The 19,865-nt window shown below is 40.2% G+C and overlaps 1 long non-coding RNA gene across 1 annotated transcript in view; it reads left to right on the top strand.

The window, feature by feature from the left end:
- The window catches only part of LOC132342562 (uncharacterized), a 102,907-nt gene that overhangs the window by 80,184 nt on the left and 2,858 nt on the right, over positions 1-19,865 (top strand). The window contains exon 2 of the long non-coding RNA XR_009490971.1: positions 17,827-17,903. This is a non-coding gene — a long non-coding RNA (uncharacterized lncRNA). The remainder of the gene's footprint in view (positions 1-17,826; positions 17,904-19,865) is intronic.

Below are 19,865 nucleotides of genomic sequence, written 5' to 3'. Positions count from 1 at the left end.
ATGGACGTGAATCTGAGTGAACTCCGGGAGTTGGTGATGGACAGGGAGGCCTGGTGTGCTGCGATTCATGCGGACGCAAAGAGTCGGACACAACTGAGCGACTGATCTGATCTGATGGCCTCACAAACAAACCCAAAAGTCATCTATCGTAAGAATGTAATTTTCCTTGACTTGATGTTTACTGGTATCTGTGAGAACACTTTACAGGTGGAAGCGTAAATATTCGCTTGTAGAGAATAAAGAAGATGCACGCTTATTGTGTTCCAGTAGTAATGCAATAGTTTTAGCCCTGGAAAGAAGATAATCCAGAGTTTATGATGTCCGACCTTTAAGCAAAATAAATTATTTTGTTGTTGTTGCTGTAATTTAGCAATCTCATTCCAAAATATTTTTCTTTTACCAATTCTACATACATTTGTTAGTATGTATTAGGACAATGAACCAGAAAGGTAGACTGGCTTTTGTATCCTGCTTATTTCCTTATTGGGCTTCCCTCACAGCTTAATTGGTACAGAATCTCCCTGCGATGCAGGAGACCCTGGTTGGATTCCTGTGTCAGGAAGATCTGCTGGAGAAGGGATAGGCTACCCACTCTAGTATTCTTGGGCTTCCCTTGTGGCTCAGCTGGTAAAGAATCTGCCTGCAAAGCAGGAGACCTGTGTTCAATCCCTGGGTTGGAAGATTCCCTGAAGAAGGGAAAGGCTACCCACTCCAGTATTCTGTCCTGGGGAATTCAGGACAGTCCATGGGGTTGCAAAGAGTCGGACGCAACTGAGCGACTTTCACTCTCACTTCACTTCTATTTCCTTATTAATAAGTTCAGTAAAACTTTGTGAATCTGTATGAGAATTATATTGTCTTAAGATTTTGAAGTATTTTGGCAACAATAGGTTGACCTCTTTTGTGAGTTATTGTAATTGTTTACCAAAAGGTTTCCTTCCCTATAATCTTTGCTGTAATTTCCTGTCAATCTTGTAGTTCACTTTTAAACCACCTCTACAGCAAAATAAAATCACTTGCCATCAGAGCATGCCCAGACTCAGTGTGGAGCTCAAGGTCCTTTTTGTTACTTTCATAGGGCTGTCACAGCAAACTACCACCAACTCGGTGGATTAAGACAACAGAAGTTTATTCCTTCACAGTTCTGGAGGACAGGAGTGTAAAATCAAGGTGTCAGTAAGGCCAAGCTCCCTCTTTGAGTTTTGATGGAGAATCTGTTCATTGTCCCATCTAGCTTCTGGCAGATGGTGGCATTTCTTGGTTTCTCATTCAAGATTTCAGTTTTCACATCAGTCTTGCTAGTGCCTCTTCTCTGAGCCTGTTCCTCTTTGTCAGATATCTTTCTACTTCACTCTTAGAAAGATATTTGCCGGTGGGTGTAAGGTTCACCCAGATTATCCAGTATGATCTCCTTATCTCAAGGTCCTTAACTTAATTACATTTGCAAAGATTTCCCCCCTGCCCAACAGGTTACATTCATAAGTTCATGTCCATTGAGTCGGTGATGCCATCCAACCATCTCATCCTCTGTCGTCCCCATCTCCTCCTGCTCTCAATCTTTCCCAGCATCAGGGTCTTTTCCAATGAGTCAGCTCTTTGCATCAGGTGGCCAAAGTATTGGAGTTTCAGCTTTAGCATCAGTCCTTCCAATAAACACCCAGGACTAATCTCCTTTAGGATGGACTGGTTGGATCTCCTTGCAGTCCAAGGGACTCTCAAGAGTCTTCTCCAGCACCACAAATCAAAAGCATCTAACTATATAGACATATCTTTTGGAGGGTGCCATTCACCCCATTTATACCATCTGTATCCAGCTGCAGCTCAGCTATCCATCCTTACCTGCCAGTGTTTCTTAACAGCATTTCTGTTTCTTTCTTGATTCCTCCCACTTCCCCTAGCCCATGAACTCTGTTCATTGCAACTCATTGTTTTTGTTGTTTCTTTTAAGCTGAAATCAAGATTGCCGGGAAAAATATCAATAACCTCAGATATGCAGATGACACCACACCCTTATGGAAGAAAGTGAAGAACTAAAGAGCCTCTTGATGAAAGTGAAAGAGGAGAGTGAAAAAGTTGGCTGGAAACTCAACATTCAGAAAACTAAGGTCATGGCATCTGGTTCTGTTACTTCTTGGGAAATAAATTGGGGAACAGTGACAAACTTTATTTTTTGGGGCTCCAAAATCACTGCAGATGGTGACTGCAGCCATGAAATGAAAAATGTTCGCTCCTGGGAAGAAAAGTTATGACCAACCTAGACAACATATTGAAAAGCAGAGACATTACTTTGCCAACAAATGTCCGTCTAATCAAGGCTATGGTTTTTCCAGTAGTCATGTATGGATGTGAGAGTTGGACTATAAAGAAAGCTGAGCACCAAAGAATTGATGCTTTTGAATTGTGGTGCTGGAGAAGACTCTTGAGAGTCCCTTGGACTGCAAGGAGATCTAACCAGTCCATCCTAAAGGAGATTAGTCCTGGGTGTTTATTGGAAGGACTGATGCTAAAGCTGAAACTCCAATACTTTGGCCACCTGATGCAAAGAGCTGACTCATTGGAAAAGACCCTGATGCTGGGAAAGATTGAGGGCAGGAGGAGATGGGGACGACAGAGGATGAGATGGTTGGATGGCATCACCGACTCAATGGACATGAGTTTGAGTAAACTCTGGGAGCTGGCGATGGACAGGGAGATCTGGTGTGCTGCAGTCCATGGGGTCTCAAAGAGGAGGACATGACTGAGTGGCTGAACTGAAGGGTGGACTAGCAGTCAGCGAGTCTCCAACGCAAGACCTATTTGTTCTTAAATTTTAGCTAACAACTTTAAAAATATTGTCTGAAACTCTATTCTGTTCTGTACAATCCAGCAGTTGAATTATAGATGATTTAGTGTTCTGGAAGCTCTACATTGATCCTGCCTATGCTTGCTAGGTCCACCTAACTTAAATAATTTGAAAGACAGTATTCCTGTCTTATGTAGTAATATGTATGCATAATATGGAAATAGCCTGCTAGAGACTTGTTCACTTAATCCTCAGTGAAAACTAGAATATATATATATATGTATCTAGAATATAAACATGTCTTGGCAGGAAGATGTGGTTTTGTTTAGTCTCTCAGTCATGTCCTACTCTTTGCCACCCCATGGACTTTAGCCTGTCAGGTTCCTCTGTCTATGGAATTCTCCAGGAAGAATACTCAAGTGGGTTGCTATTTCCTTCTCTGGGGGGCTCTTTCTGACCCATGGATCAAACCTATATCTCCTGCATTGGCAAGCAGATTCTTTACCATCTGAGCCACCAGGGAAGCCCTGGGAGGAAGATAGCCTGGTTTAAACTTATCTTTAACAATTCTTCCCTGGTTAGGTATGCAAATCTACTTCTCAGCAATTTACTAATATTTTAGAACTAAGATAAATTATGTTCCCATTGGAATTTCTAGTTTCTGGGTTTTAAAAAAACTGTTAAGTCTTCATGAAGTCAGTTTATAGAATTTCGTTTTACTTCCCCACCTTACGTCTTAATAACAACCATAGTATAAATAATCCATTGCTTCAAAATCTCCATTCACTCATACATTTATTCTTATTGACCTTGGCTTATGAAGCTTGGATGGAAGAAATCACTAAATAGAGAGAAATAGTTGAACTTCTATTCTGTGTTTCAAAATCTTAACTGAGACCTCAGTCACAGGGGAGCATGAAATTATTCTATGCCTACTTGGGGAAACCACAGTTTAAAATACAAAAGAATTGTACTATAGGACAACTTACTCAAAGAAACTTTATTTTCTGTCTTTAAAAATCACCAAATAAACATTTTGGCAATGGAAAATTTTTGTTTCCTGTAGCTTTGTGAAATTTTAGCATTAAAATCATTAAAAAAATTCACCTGGTCTCAGGTATCATTAAAAACTCTTATCTTTGTGCCAGATTAGCTGAAAAATTTGTCCCCCAATACAGTGGGGAATTAGGATCACGTTTTAGGCAAACTTAGGCATTTATTTATTTTAGGTGCAAAGAACTTAAAATTCAAACAATTTGATTATTTTTTTAGATTTTATATAATTTTTTCAACTACAAAATGGGAACCCAGATTCAAGAGGCATAGAGTGAAGCCTCAGTTTTAGCAATAAAATATTTATGAACTAAAAGAATAAAATGAGACTTCTACAGAAACTTGGTGACCGAACAGAAAACTTGAAATTGTAAACAACCAACTTAGAATATGGGTGAGAAGTGAACAGCTCATAAAATTTTCTCTTATTTTTTTCTCTTTTTTCCCTATAGTTCTAGCTGTAGAATTCTGCACAAGTTCTTCATTGCAGTGCTAGATTGTTTATTTATTTATTTTTTTTTTTTGGATAGATTCTGTAGATGAACTTCTCTTAATTTATTTCTTTACCTTCAATGTTATTCTTTGATTTGAATTACTCTTTCTTTCTTTCTTTTTTTTTTTTTTTAAGGCTCTTCTTTCATAAGGGAACTTAAAAGAATTTCTTTGTGGACGGATTCATAGGACATAGCGAATGGATCAGTGACAGTGCACTCTGATCGTTTCTTCCTCTTAACACTTGGAATCACTATCGTTGCACAGGACACAGCTTGGTGACATGCCCTTACTAAAGCATGAGCTTCTTATGTTCAATGGCAACAGGTCCCAAGAGGTGAGGAGGTGGCCTCTGTCCCTCTCCTGTTTCTAGATATCTCACTCTTGAAGCTCACAATCATTTCCAAGACACTTTCCCACTGTTCTTCCCAGAAGTGTGTAGAAGTCTTACAGAAATAAAACCTCCAAGATCTGCCTAGACTTAAGCCAAAGTCTCCTAAAGATCCTTCACGTAGAGCTTTTCCTTCTTCCTTTTCCTTTCTTTTCTCTCTTCTTTCTTCTCTTTAACTTTTTATTTTGTATTGGGGTACAGCTGATTAATGTTGTGATAGTTTCAAGTGAACAGCAAAGGGGCTCAACCATATATAAACATGTATCCATTCTGCCCCAAACTCCCCTCCCATCTAGGCTGCCACATAACATTGAGCAGGGTTCCCCATGCTATATGGATAACCAACAAGGACTACTCTTTTTTTTTTCAACAATAATCTCTTTGATCCTAACAATGAAGATTTCCATGTTCTAGGACAATATTGTCCTCATCTTGAAGAAAGGATGAGGAGTGATGTCTGTCACTTTCTATTACAAAACAATGTCCTGTTTCTTTGTTTGTTTGTTTGCCGCATGGCACAGCATGAGGAATCTTCCCCAAACAGGGATCAAACCTGCACCCTCTACAGTGGAAGGGTGGAGTCTTAACCACTGGACTGCCAGGGAAGTCCAACAATGCCCTGTTTTCTGATGAGTTAGATAAAACATCATTTGAACTGTTTTCTGTCTCCCGTTATCTGTTCCTTTAAGCCTTTCCCTTGTATGGTGTTTTATACGCTCTACAGTCTAGTTAAATCAGACTCCTAGTTATCATTCATTCATTACTTCATTCATCAAATATTTATGTCCTAGGCTCCAAAGACATATCAATAAAGGAAACAGACACGCTCTGTGCTCTCATGGACCTTGTATTCTAACATCTCTGGGGTATCCCCAGCTTTGTCCATTTGCTCATTTTTCGTGTGCTCCTTACAAGTTTGCCCAAACTCTACTTTGTTCAGGATTCTTTCAGCTTGTACATGGATTTCAAAGCCAAATTCAGATTGTCCTTAACCTATAAAGTGCCTTTAAAACTAGATTTGCTGTTAATATTTGCAAGCCTAGGACTGAAGTATGAATGAGAGCCACATACCATTTGTCTGAAAATATAAAAGATAAATTTACCTAAAAACCTTGCTTGCCAGATAATGTCAAAATTGAAAAATGTGTAAGACTACAGTGTTGCTAATATCCAAGATTATGAAATTCACAATTACTGTGAATGTCTGGGAATCCTGTGTTGATCAACTGACATTTTTTGGATGAGTAGTAAAATATAAACAAGAAGGCTGAGCGCCGAAGAATTGATGCTTTTGAACTGTGGTGTTGGAGAAGACTCTTGAGAGTCCCTTGGACTGCAAGGAGATCCAACCAGTCCATTCTGAAGGAGATCAGCCCTGGGATTTCTTTGGAAGGAATGATGCTAAAGCTGAAACTCCAGTACTTTGGCCACCTCATGTGAAGAGTTGACTCATTGGAAAAGACTCTGATGCTGGGAGGGATGGCAGGCGGAGAAGGGGACGACAGAGGATGAGATGGCTGGATGGCATCACTGACTCAATGGATGTGAGTCTGAGTGAACTCTGGGAGTTGGTGATGGACAGGGAGGCCTGGCGTGCTGCGATCCGTGGGGTCGCAAAGAGTCGGACACGACTGAGCGACTGATCTGATCTGATCTGATACATTTATTTCATGCAATTTTTCTTGCCTTCATTTCAACAAAATCAGTTGTGCTGTTATAATCGTGATTTTTTTTTACATAATTATGTTATGTTGGCAGTGATGCCAATTTAGAAAGCATTTATTGAATCACCATTGTTCTTAGACTTTTGTATTTTTAATTTCCAATTTGGAGAATTATATGATATGTATGTATATTGATGATATGTATGTATATTGAGGTAACCTAGCATAACTGGAACTGTCAATAGAATTTTTAAAACAGTATCTGATTCTAAATCACCATAAATATTATACATAGTGCTTAAACATTTTAGTAAGGAGACATGACAAAATAGCGTCGTCACAGAAAATATTTTATAGGTATTTTAACTTTCTTGAATAAAGTGCTAGCAATAATATATTTCTTTGATCACCTTTTAAAATAATATCTAAATTCATATGGTAATATAAACAATCAGTATACCAGGTAATATATTTATATGCTACTTCTACATTTACATGTACTAAAATTTAAGAAAAATTTGAAATGTTTAATATTGCAAATTGTTCCTTAGCTGCCATGCAGACCTACTGCCAATATGCTAATTTGCTAAGGTAGGACTATGTAAAGTAGGATGCGAAGAGCTGACTCATTTGAAAAGACCCTGATGCTGGGAAAGATTGAAGGCAGGAGGAGAAGGTGACAACAGAGGATGAGATGGTTGGATGGCATCACTGACTCAATGGACATGAGTTTGAGTAAACTCCAGGAGTTGGTGATGGACAGGGAGGCCTGGCATGCTGCAGTCCATGGGGTCACAAAGAGTCAGACAGGACTGAGCGACTGAACTGAGCTGAACTGAGGACTATGTCAGGATGCCACACCTGGAACATATGGAGAAAAAAATGGGTGCTCATCAACAAGTGGGGAAAGATCCCTCTTTTGTAAGAATCTATTGCATCCACACTGAGAAGAAGGATGGGACCAGTTACTGCATTTCTGCACTTGCTTTTATTTAACTGATTCTGCTCCTCAAATCTTCCCTAGGTAATGAAGCAATATCATCTCTGAAGTCCAGTGTAGCATGCAGATGCACTCATCTTTTGTTTTGGGAATAGACAGCAAGAGATTTAAAGGAATAATCATTTGGGAACTGAGAGAAGTTTGATGTAAAAGCCATCATTTAAAAATCACATATTGGGGTGGATCAGCTCTGTCTGATGGATGCAATTGACATGGTGTCCAGGTATTTTTTTTTAATAAATTCAGTTTCTATGTTTATAATGAGCAGATCTCCCTAAAGAGTAGAACCCAAAGAAAGGTATTCTTCTTACCCAAGTGGAAAAGTTTCTAAAAGAAAGTGTACTCAGTATAGGAGTGATCTATCATTCTGAAATCTCTAAACACTTTGTATTTTTTCCTCCTCATGCTTGGAAAGATATGATAAATACAATAACACTTTGTCCACTTGTATCTCCTCATAGAGAACACAGGTTCTTTATGACCAACGAGAGATATCTTATTTGATTTTTTTAAATCACCACCTGTGCCTAGCACAGTAGATTCAAGATGGTTGTTATTGTTTAGTCGCTCAGTTGTGTCTGACTCTTTGCCACCCCACGGACTGCAGCACACCAGGCTTCCCTGTCCTTCACTATCTCCCAGAGTTTGCCCAAACTCGTGTCCATTGATTTGGTAATGCCATCCAACCATCTCATTCTGTGTTACCCTCTTCTCCTCCTGCCCCAACATTGGGGTCTTTTCAAATGAGTTGGCTCTTCACATCAGGTGGCCAAAGTATTGGAGCTTGAGCTTCAACATTAGTCCTTCCCCTTCCAATGAATATACAGGACTAATTTCCTTTAGGATTGTCTGGTTTGATTTCATTGCTGTCCAAGGGACTCTTAAGAGTCTTCTCCTGCACCACAGTTTGAAAGTATCAGTTTTTTGATGGTCAGTCTTCTTTATGGTCTAGCTCTCACATCCATACATGACTACTGGAAAAACCATAGCTTTGACTATATGTACCTATGTTGGTAAAGTAATGTCTCTGCTTTTTAATATGCTGTCTAGGTTTGTCATAGCTTTTCTTCCAAGGAGCAAGCGTCTTTTAATTTCATGGCTGCAATCATGATCTGCAGTGATTTTGGAGCCCAAGAAAATAAAGTCTGACACTATTTCCATTGTTTCCCCATCTATTTGCCGTGAAGTGATGGGACTGGATGCCGTGATCTTAGTTTTTTGAATGTTGAGTTTTAAGCCAGCCTCTTTAGTCTCCTCTTTCACCTTCATCAAGAGGCCCTTTAGTTCCTCTTCCCTCCTGCCATTAGGTTGGTATCTTCTGCATATCTGAGATTATTGATATTTCTCCCAGCAATCTTGATTCCAACTTGTGCAAAAATACCCAGCCCAGCATTTCACATGATATACCCTGCATATAAGTTAAATGAGCAGGGTGACAATATACGGCCTTGACGTACTCCTTTCTAATTTTGAACCAGTCTGTTGTTCCATGTCTGGTTCTAACTGTTGCTTCTTGTCCTGCATACAGGTTTCTCAGGAGACAAATAAAGCAGTCTGGTATTCCCATTTTTTTAAAGTATTTTCCACAATTTGTTGTGAGCCAAGTAGTGAAAGGCTTTTGTGCAGTCAATCAATGAAGAATCAAGATTGTAGAGTCTCAAATTTACTTTAAAAATTTTTGAATAGCTAAACTAAATAAATAAAAGAAAAATACAACAAACTGTAATTCATTATGTAACAATGTAATAAACTGTAACCCTTGTGATTTTTTTGTTTCTGCTCTTTGGTTAGGAATGCATTACATATGCGTGTAATGGGGTAATTAACAAAACCAACATTAGACCAGCTGAGGTCTGAGGCTGAATCATTGAGACAGTAATAATAGTGTCACAAACTGAAGTGTGACTATTGATTACACTGTGGGTGGGAGATGAGTGATGGAAAGAAGAGTGGGAAATCAGTTTAGTTGAAGGTGAAATAGGTAAATATTAATGAAAGTCTCAGAAGGGAATAAGAGATGTAGGACTAAAATGTAAGCCAGAGATTGAGGTTAGTGAAAGATTTTTGTCTTGTGATTCAGAAATTATAATGCTAACAGTTGCATTTTTAATAATAATTAGTACATTTTAGTGTTTACTGTGTGTAAAGTAGTTTTGTTAAATGCTCTATGCATACCAGCTTATTTATTTCTTAGGGACACATGAAATTAATATTACCATGATCCTTTTCTTTGAAAGAATATAAATGAGGCTTTGAGATGGTTACTTGCCAACATTTCATTGCTGGCAAGTAACAGAGTAAGGAAGTCAACCAAGGTATTTCGGACGACATAGCTTGCTGTTTATCACCAAGGGCATTTGAAGCCATGGGATTGGATTCCAGTTCCTTGGCAGAAGGTAAAGAGAAATAAGAAAAGAAAATGACACAGGAAATGGTAACATCTGGCAGAAGGAAAGGAAGCTTTACTAATTAGCCTATTTAACTTACTAGTGAAAGAAATCACTCCTGACTTGGTTTAAACACAAGAGGGGATTTTAATAGGAAGATAAGCTGCGAAACATTTGGAGAACCATGACCGGAAAAAGGCCACAAGCTCTCATAACATTGGGAATCAGGGGCGAGAGCATTAGGCTTCTTTATTTTTCTCTTAGCTATGCTTCTCTGTGTCAAGTTCATTCATCTCTCTTTCTGTATGGCTTTATTCATGTGGCAAGAATTTAGGTAGCCATATATCCCAGAATTTCATAGCTTGTGATTTTAGCCAAGAAAGGGACAATGACAAGATTCTCTGGGACTCAAGTCCAGGTATTCAGAGCAAGACTCTAACTGGTCCAACCTAGGTCAAGTGCTATACCAGTTAGGAAATTTGTGCTCTATAACTGAGAAAACCTTTGTTGTTGCTGTTTAGTCCCTGAGTTGTGTCTGACTCATTGTAACCCAATGAGCTGCAGCATGCAAGGCTCCACTGTCCTCCACTATCTCTCAGAGTTTTGCTCAAATTCATGTCCATTGAGTCGGTAATACTATCTAACCATTTCATCCTCTGCTGCTCCCTTCTCCTTTGGCCTTCAATCTTCCCCAGCATCAGAGTATTTTCTAGTGAGTTGTCTCTTTGCATCACATTGCCAAAATATTGGATGGAGCTTCAGCTTCAGCATCAGTCCTTCCAGTGCATATTCAGGACTGATTTCCTTGAGGATTGACTGGTTTGATCTCCTTCCTGTCCAAGGGAATCTCAAGAGTCTTCCAGCATCAGTTTGAAATCACCAATTCTTCTGTGCTCAGCCCTCTTTATGGTCCAACTCTCACACCTGTACATGACTACTGGAAAAATTATAGCTTTGACTATATGGAGTTTTGTCAGCAAAGTGATGTCTCTCCTTTCTGTGTGACTTAAAAAACTAAAAAAATCTTTATTGTATATATATTTTTTCATATAACAAGAGATCTGGAGGGAGTTGGCTCTAGGTATGGTTCAGCACTAAATGATGTCAAGGGTTAGAATATCTAGGATTCTTTCAACATTCCACTTGTGATAGAAAGATGGCTGCAGTTACTATGATAATCATATCCTCATGGCAGCCTCTGAAGCAGAAGAAAGGGGACACAAAAGAAGACTCTCTGTAAAACATACTCTTTCTGTTAGGAGAGAAATTACTGCATTTAGCTTTGGTGGGGCCTGCATGTGTGCATGCTAAGTCAGTTCATTCATGTCTGACTCTTTGTGACCCTATGGACGGTAGCCCGCCAGGCTCCTCTGTCCATGGGATTCTCCAGGCAAGAATACTGAAGTGGGTTGCCATGCCCTTCACCAGGAGATCTTCCTGACCCAAGGATTGAACCTGTGTCTCTTAAGTCTCCCTCATTGGCAGGCATGTTATTTACCACTAGTACCACCTGGGAAGCCATTAGTGAGGCCTGAACAGATATAATTCTGGGGATCTTCTTTCAAACAAATCAATATTAAAAATACAAAATTGGGCAGAGGGCTTCTTGACTGGGGTCATTGTGAGTATGAGACCCTAAGCTGAAGTTTGTCCAGCTTCCAAGTAAATCGTCTCTGTTTCATTTTCTCTGATGTCTCCATGGCTGAACTGAGTCATGTGATCTCTCCTGGCTGCAAGGAGCTTGGGGAAGTGAGTGTCTGAAACTTGCAGCAGCTAACTTTGGAGATGGGTATCTAAGACTAGGGAAGATGGGGAGAAGACTGACTGTTGAATGAGAACTGATTTGTTTCCATAAATGTCTATTATTGGGATGTTTCTGCATGTCCAGAGCTATAGAGTCATTCTATAAAGCATGACTGCTTTTAAAAGTAATTCTGTGAATTGGGGTAGTGGGATCAATAGTATTGCCCCCCAAATTTGTCCACCTAGAATCTCAGAACATCATCTTATTTGGATGTAGGGTCTCTGCAGATGTCAGTAGTTAAGGACTTTGGGATGCATAGTAATGGATTTAGGGTGAGTGGAGGAGAGATGCAGGGTCATGCAGAGAAGAAGGCTGTGTGAAGATCGAGGCAGAGTGGAGTTATGCTCTCACAAGCTGTGAACACCTGGGGTCACCAGAGGCTCAAAGAGCCAAGGTAGCCTTCTCCCCTAGAGTCTTCAGAGAGTGCACAGCCCTGCTCACACCTTCACTTGTGACCTTTAGCTTCTAGAATTACGAGAGAACAAATTTCTGCTGTATTAAGCCATCCAGTTTGTGGTTGTTATGGCAGCCCTAGGGAACAAATACGATGGCATAAAGGGTAGTTATCAGAAGAAGGGGATGTGGAGCTGTTGTCCATTGAGGGATTTATAAAAGGAGTTACAAGCAGGTCGAGTCACAGATATAGGATGAGAGCCAGGTTGGTGATTGCTTGATGGAATGTCAATGCTGGGAAGAGGTCATGTGAAATCCAGACAAGAGAGCAGAGATGATGAGAAAGGAGAGCACACACTCTTCCATCCAAACCATGAATCCCTAAGCAGATCTACCTGTTGCTGTCTGTCCATAAATGCTGTGTGTTAGAAATGGCCCTGTCCTCTTCCTCTTTCCTGGATCACTCACTTGCCTAATCCACTCTATCAGTTTCTCTCTGTGAAACCAACGTGGCAGGCACCCTCCTCCTTTTAGTCCTTCCTGTCATTGGTGTGGAGTGCTGTGTATCTCTGAGTGTGTGTATAGAGTGATGTGTTCATAGCTTTCCATTTGTAGATATTAAGTAATCGAGGCAGAATCTCTGTCTCTTTGGTTCTCTTTTCTGGTAGCATACTCTTGAAGTTATTTAAGAAGTGCTGAAATGAAGCTGATGGCATGTAATGTATATCTTGTGGGGTACAAGCATAAGAAAAATAAGAGACACTGACATTAAATCCTTAGAAGTCTCCTTATTTAAATCCTATAGTTAAAAAATCTGTTATTTGGGGAAGTAGTCCACATTTATTTATTTTAGACGTAAAAGAAGTCAATTCTTTGGAAGGACGACTATTTCTTTTTTTTTTAAATATGTTTTTTTTTTTTTTAAGTTGGAGTGTAGTTGCTTTACAATGTTGTTAGTTTCTACTGTACAATGACATGTATCAGTAATATGTATGCATATATCTACTCCCTCGTGGACCTCCCATCACTCCCAACCCCACTCGTCTAGGTCATCACAGAACACTGAGCTGGATGTGACTACGCTGTGAATGTATTAATATATGCACGTCCATGAATTCTTATATAGCCTGTATCTTTTCCTTGATGACTCAGAGTTGCTGTTATGCATGTCCATTATTGTTCTGTGCTGTAGTGCGATGTTCTGGGGCTTTTTTCCCTGAATGCTTGGACAATCACACTGCTGAACTGGGGCTCTCTTCTCTTGCTGTAGAGCCGGGCAGCTGTGCTACTGGTAGTTCCCAACACACTTTTCTTTACCAGCATGCTGTCTTTCTTTAATGTACTGTTTCTAATCCATTGTGGCCTGGGAATCCAAGTAACACAGCTTGTTAGAATTGATCCTAATGTAAGAGTAAATGCCCCCAAGCAAGCATCTGTGCCCCCGAGTGAGTTTCTTTGGGAGTCTATTCTTCAAGTTAGGTGTAATCAGTTTTAGTGCATGGTCGGCCAGAGCAATTTTTTCTCTGCTTCTGAACACTCACACGGATCCAGCTGGCCAAGGAGGTGGTTGGCAGCATCCAGCAAGTTCTCAGGAGGAATGTTTTTTTCCCCCCTTTACATTGTTTTCCAGGCCCTAAGTTATTTTTAAATATGATATATGTGGTTTTGTTTCATTTTAGGATATCGACGGGATAATATTCACTGGAGAAATAATTCCTTACTTTTAAAGCCTCCATCTTGGCCAGTTACCTTAGCCGAACTTTGGATAATGGTAATGTGTGGTTTGTTTTGGGCTAAGAGCTAAGAGTCTGTGTTGTTAATGACTGACACGCAGAGACCATGTGTGTCAAAGCTGGGTTAACTAGAGAGGAAAAGCTGTGTGAGAATAACCTGATTGTGCCAAGAGGTCATATTTTAAACATACAGTCAACCCTCTGGAACCGCAATTTCCGCATCTGCAAAGTCAACCGACCAGAGCCTGTGGATTCAGATATCCGCTCTACTAGACCATTTTATGTAAAGGGCTTGAGCATCCTTGGTCTTTTTATTATTATTATTTTTTAATCCACGGAAGTCCTGGAACCAATCCCTGCCCCCCACTCCCCGCCCCAACACACAGACACACAAACACATACACAGATGCTGAGGGGGAACTGGACTGTACGTAGCAGTACTGAAGATACAGGAGGAGAGCCAGGGTTTCCTAGGATGTCATACTGTTTATGAGTCAGGTTGTAGAAGGTCTTTGCATCTTGAGATGACACAAGTCAAAATGACAAGAGTAGGAATTTTGAGGTTGAAATCAGTCAGGCAGTTGGATAACAGTCATTTGATTTAGTTTGAGTAAACTCTGGGAGTTGGTGATGGATAGGGAGGCCTGGCGTGCTGCAGTCCATGGGTTAGCAAAGAGTTGGACACGACTAAGCGACTGAACTGAACATTCAATTTAAGAAAAGAAGAGTCTTTGAGCAGAACTGGTTTCTCGTAGGTCCTTTTCAACTGTATTACACGCAAACTCTTGCCGTGAGAGAGTAAATGGTGAAGGGCACAGAATACATAGAAGACTTGGAGAAGCCAAGTGTAAATAGTCACAGCCTTGAAAAACGATGCAGGTTTAGGAAAATGAGTGCCTCTATAAATCACTGGAAAACTCGATGATGATTCGCGCTGCAGATGGGCTTTTAAACAAGTGTGCAAGTTTGCTGCTGCTTCTCAACTCCCAATTGGATACTTAAAAAAAAAAAAAGGCTCTTTCTCAATATCCTGTTCTTGTGCCTTATTAAAATCATTCTGGTGCTCTGACCCCCACCCCTTGTTTCTTTCTTCTTTTCACATCTGTGTTTGTGTGGGGAGGATGTGACCCACTGTTCCCAGCCGTGGAGAATGCCTCAAAGTCATGAGGACGAGATGGTGACCCAGCTACAGCGCGTGTGAAATGAGTGATGGGAAGAGAGAGGGAGAGAGCAAGACGCGGTACCGGGTTAGGAGTTGTGCAGTTATTTCTAGCTTTGAATTGTTTCCAAATCTCATACATTCACAGACAGCCTCGCCAAAGCCCACAGCTGTCATGCATTTTCAACAGATTCCACAGGGCCTAGATGAGGTTTGAAGGCATTCCTTTGCTCTTACACATTAACTCCAAGGAATTACCGTAACATCTGATATTGTGGAATTGGAATCTTTGCCATCCTGACCTTGCCCAGAGCAGTCCGGAAATAGGGGTCCAAGAATGTATTATCTCATATGGCCTGTAAGGGTCACCAGGGGCCCCCTCGGTGCCGTTCCAACCAAATGCAGGCGCCCAATGTGCTCTACTTTTGGGGAAACCGTGCTGCTTCGTATGGACACAGTGGGCAGACACGTGTTCCCATTGCTATTTGGATGTTTGTCATAGGAAAGGCATGTTCCACTGGAGAAATTCCCAGCTGTCAGTAATGTGCTGATACACCACAGCCAATCATCGGAAGGCGAGCCAAATAAACAGGATGTTCACAGTGTGTGTGATTGCATGAGTGTGGAGCAAAACTTCTGCCCATTTCACAGCCTCATAATGGGATTGACATGCATTGCTTCATCTGCATCTGTCTGTTTAGGGTAGAAACACATAGACACCATGGAAACAACGTGTTAGAGAGCCCTTTCTTTGGCTATGTGGGTATTGATATGGTGGGATGAAGTCTGTGTAAACTGGGAATGAACGTTTCTTTAGTGTCATGAATTTACTTGCTGGGAAGTGCCTTCAGGTCATCCAAACACAGAGAGGAAATGAGCAGATTGTCGGTGGCAATTGTGCATTGACTGAGGGGGCTGAGTGTCTCTGGCTATTTTTACACACAGCTGGAGTCATCTTCATTCTTTCTTCTTGTAAGCCACTAACTGGTTATTTATATAAATGTACAGAAACAAGTCAGAGTTATGTCATTGCCCTTCTCTTTGAAAATGCTGCTACTGTTAACCGTGTGCTGTGCTCAGTCCCTCAGTCGTGTCCGACTCTTTGTGACCCCATGGACTGTAGCCCACCAGGCTCCTCTGTCCTTGGGGATTCTCCAGGCAAGAATACTGGAGTGGTTTTCAATGCCTTCCTCCAGGGGAACTTCCCAACCCAGGGATCGAACCCAGGTCTCCCGCACTGCAGGCAGAATCTTTACTGTCTGAGCCACCAGGGAAGCAAAGTGAAAGTTGCTCAGTCGTGTGTGACTCTTTGCGACCCCCTGGACTGCATAGTCCATGGAATTCTCCAGGCCAGAATAATGGAGTGGATAGCCTTTCCATTCTCCAGGAGATCTTTCCAACCCAGGGATTGAACCTAGGTCTCCTGCATTGCAGGCAGATTCTTTACCAGCTGAGCCACAAGGGAAGCCCAAGAATACTGGAGTGGGTAGCCTATCCCTTCTCCAAAGGATCTTCCCAACCCAGAAATCGAACTGGGGTCTCCTGCATTGCAGGCAGATTCTTTACCAACTGAGCTATGAGGGAAGCCCGGTTAACTATTAGTGCCTAAAAATATTTCTGAAGCAGCAATTTGGGAAGGGACAGTGGGGACTTCCTTCAACATTCATGTGCAGAGTTCTTTGAAAAATGACATTAAATATCCTGTTAGATGCCAAACCCTTTACTCCTCCAGAAATGTAGATCCCTTTGCCCAAGTTGGTACATTTATTCATAATAATAACAGTAGGTAACATTTACTGCAGATTTCCTATGTGCCAGTGTTGGGTTCGGTCTTTAACATATGTTAACTCTTTTAATTCTCACAAAAGCATATTGTGTTGGTATTCTTCTTCTTCTTCTAAAGATAAGGAAACTAGGGTTCATGAATGTTAGTGGGCTTGCCTAAGAAAATCGAGCTGGTTAAAGAGTGAGTTTGAAGCCAGATCTGTTTGAATCCAGAACCCACGCACTTAACCACTCCTCTGTATGACCCTCATGTGTGTTTGCTTTATGGGAAATCTGATTCTGTTGCAGCCTCTGGTATTATGTTCCATGGAAATGTGACTCCTTGTTCCTTCTTGAACAAGCTTGAGGGACAGAGATAATATTGGCATTCTCATGCCTATTCATTTAGGATGCTTCACTAGCATAGCAGGCTGAAGGTTGAGGACCATGGCGTGAAGAGTTGGTCATGATTTTTTCAATTTTGATCTTTTAATTATGATTGTTGCATGCTGCTTTTGAAACTTATGGCCCAAGATGCACTGACTTAAGCCCAAGCACATGTCAGGATGCCTTCTTTTAAAAATTTTGACACCCTTTCATAGTTTTTAGGTGATAAGCATAGCTGAAAAAACAGAGTTTTCTAAATGCACAGAATCTGTACTTTGTTTTGTTGTTACTGTTGCTTAGTCACTCAGTCGTGTATGACTCTTTGAGACCCCATGGACTGTAGCCCATCAGGCTTCTCTATCCATGGGATTTCCCAGGCAAAGATACTGGAGTGGGTTGCCATTTCCTTTTCCAGGGGATCTTCCCAAACCCAGTGATAGAACCCATGTCTTGTGCATTGGCAGGTGGATTCTTTACCACTGAGCCACCACGGAGGCTTAGTTTGGTTAATGAACTTTTAAAAGATTTGTACTATGGTATCATCTAGCAGAGGACAGAACTACATAATGGTTAGAACACAAGCTCTGGACTTGCATTACTTAATTTTTCTGTGACCTTGGAAAATATGATTGATATCTCTGTACCCTTTTCTGCCCCCATCTGTGCAATAGGGCGCAGGGAAATAGCAGTTATCTTGTAAGATTGTTATTAAGATGTAATGAGAGGATACATGTAAAATGTGTAGTAAATATTCGGTTGTATGCAGTAAATGCCTTTTGGCACTTTCTATCACCATCTTTGCATTATTTTTCTCCAGGGTTCTCACTGCAATCAAATGCACTGGATTATGAAATATTGGCTCCCTGAACTAGAACATAAGCCCCATGGAACCAGGTATGTTTTGTTCTCCTCTGTATCCTCATGGTCTAGGACAGCAGCCCAAACCATCTCACAAATGTGTTGAATAAATTAGCTGTTATTATCATCACTATTATTATCATCAGTTTCAGACACTATGCTTTCAAAAACTTTTGAAAATACTGTTCAGGTTTGCACAGTTACTGAGAGGCTTAAGATATGTTTGATTTGTAATCATAGAATTTAATAGTTTATAGAAACATCAGAACATATTGAGTTTAGCCTCTTCAATTTATAAGAGAACTTAAAATATCCTGAGGCCAGGAATATTAAGTGGTGTTCCCCCTGTTAAGAATTACCCAGTGGCAGCTAAGATCTGGCTTCAAGGCCTATGACACCCAATGCAGTCAGTATTCCTTCTTCTGTGGCCCACTGACTTCTAATTTGGGAACCAACTTGGCTCTTGCCTCTCAGTGGGTCAAGCCTCATTCCAGGTGAAAACTCAGGTCCTGTTTCTTCATTGTGTTTTACTCCAAACTTCTCATCACCTAGTTGATTGGTCATTGCTGCCATCCATGTTTCTCACAGGGATAGAATTTATTCGAATGATAAAGTGTACTTTAGTCACAAGATATGTCTAGAGATGGCTGAGGATTACAAGGGGTCAGGAAAGCAGCTCCTCTCCTGATCACTAAGTTAGAAGTTGTGCACCTTTTATCAGCTCTGTTTGGAGTCCATCCTGGCTTTTGAGATCTCCAATATATTTCATTTGGGGAGAAAATCAAAACAAATAAAACCTTTAAAGGTTATCACACTTCTGGCTCCAGAGCTACCTAAGAGAAAAGAAGGTATGAATTCATCTCCAAAACATCATGTACTGTTTCCAGTATGGTAAGCAATGTGGCTGGAGTTTACAGATATTTTTAAAGGCGCAACTTTTCCTCAAGGAGTTTACACTCGGAAAAATTCATCCCACAGTACGTAACAGTGACCGTAGTTAGAACACGAAGAGTGGAGATGAAGATGAAAATTTGAAGGCGCTTAGAGAAGGGAAAAAAACCACTTCCAGGGAGTGAATGGGATGTTGACATAAAAGGCAACATCTTAAGTAGACTATTGTGGTTGGTGGCATTCTCCAAATTTCATGCATCTTGGCTGAGATATATTTTTAAAGTTGATTGATTACTTAAGGTCTGTTTTATTTCATGATGTTTTATATTTTCATGTATGCCATTTAATAGACACATCTATATGCAACCTAGTGCAATCAAAATAGCTTATTTCTCAAAAAGAGGCTTTTGTTACAGGTATTGCTTTGTATTTTTTGATACTCACAATTATAAGCATTTACTTGAATTTATGAATGATAATATATTCCCCAAAGAAAAAATTGTATCTTGTATATACACATGTAAGATATTTAGAGTCTGTATATATAGTTAAGAATTAAACAGGCCCTTTTTGGACACTGCAGATTTGACTCATGTAACTGATTGTAGAACGGTTGAAACACAAAAGATTTGCAAACCAAAGTCCATTATGATATAGTAGGGAGTATTGAAGGGACCCCGGAGCTGAACCTATGATTTTTACATTAAAAAGTCCCAGAAAACAGTTGCCTCCATAGATGTTTTTTTTTCCCCTGTGAGTGTATCTTTCTACTTAAAATAATTCACTGCATTTATTTTAATAGTTGATCTTTTTCCTGATCCTTATTTACAAAAGAGAATATAATGCTGGTAATATAAGTATCTTTAGTTTTGCTAAATATTTTACAGTGCATTGAATATGTCATGGTAACTAGAAACTTGAAAGCTCTTTTTTTTTATTGAGGTCTAATTTACATGTAACTATGTCAGTTTCAGTTGTATACCAAAATAATACCTGTATATATTGCAAAATGATGACCACACTATGTCTTGAAAGTTTTGATTAATTTTTATTAAATCATATGTCATATTTTCCATTTACCCATCAAAAAAAAAAACACAAAACAAA

The sequence above is a fragment of the Bos taurus genome, chromosome 17 (genome assembly GCF_002263795.3).
Source record: "Bos taurus isolate L1 Dominette 01449 registration number 42190680 breed Hereford chromosome 17, ARS-UCD2.0, whole genome shotgun sequence".
Taxonomy (NCBI): domain Eukaryota; kingdom Metazoa; phylum Chordata; class Mammalia; order Artiodactyla; family Bovidae; genus Bos; species Bos taurus.
Note: the sequence above shows the minus strand (reverse complement) of the source record. Positions and strands in the feature narration are given on the sequence as shown.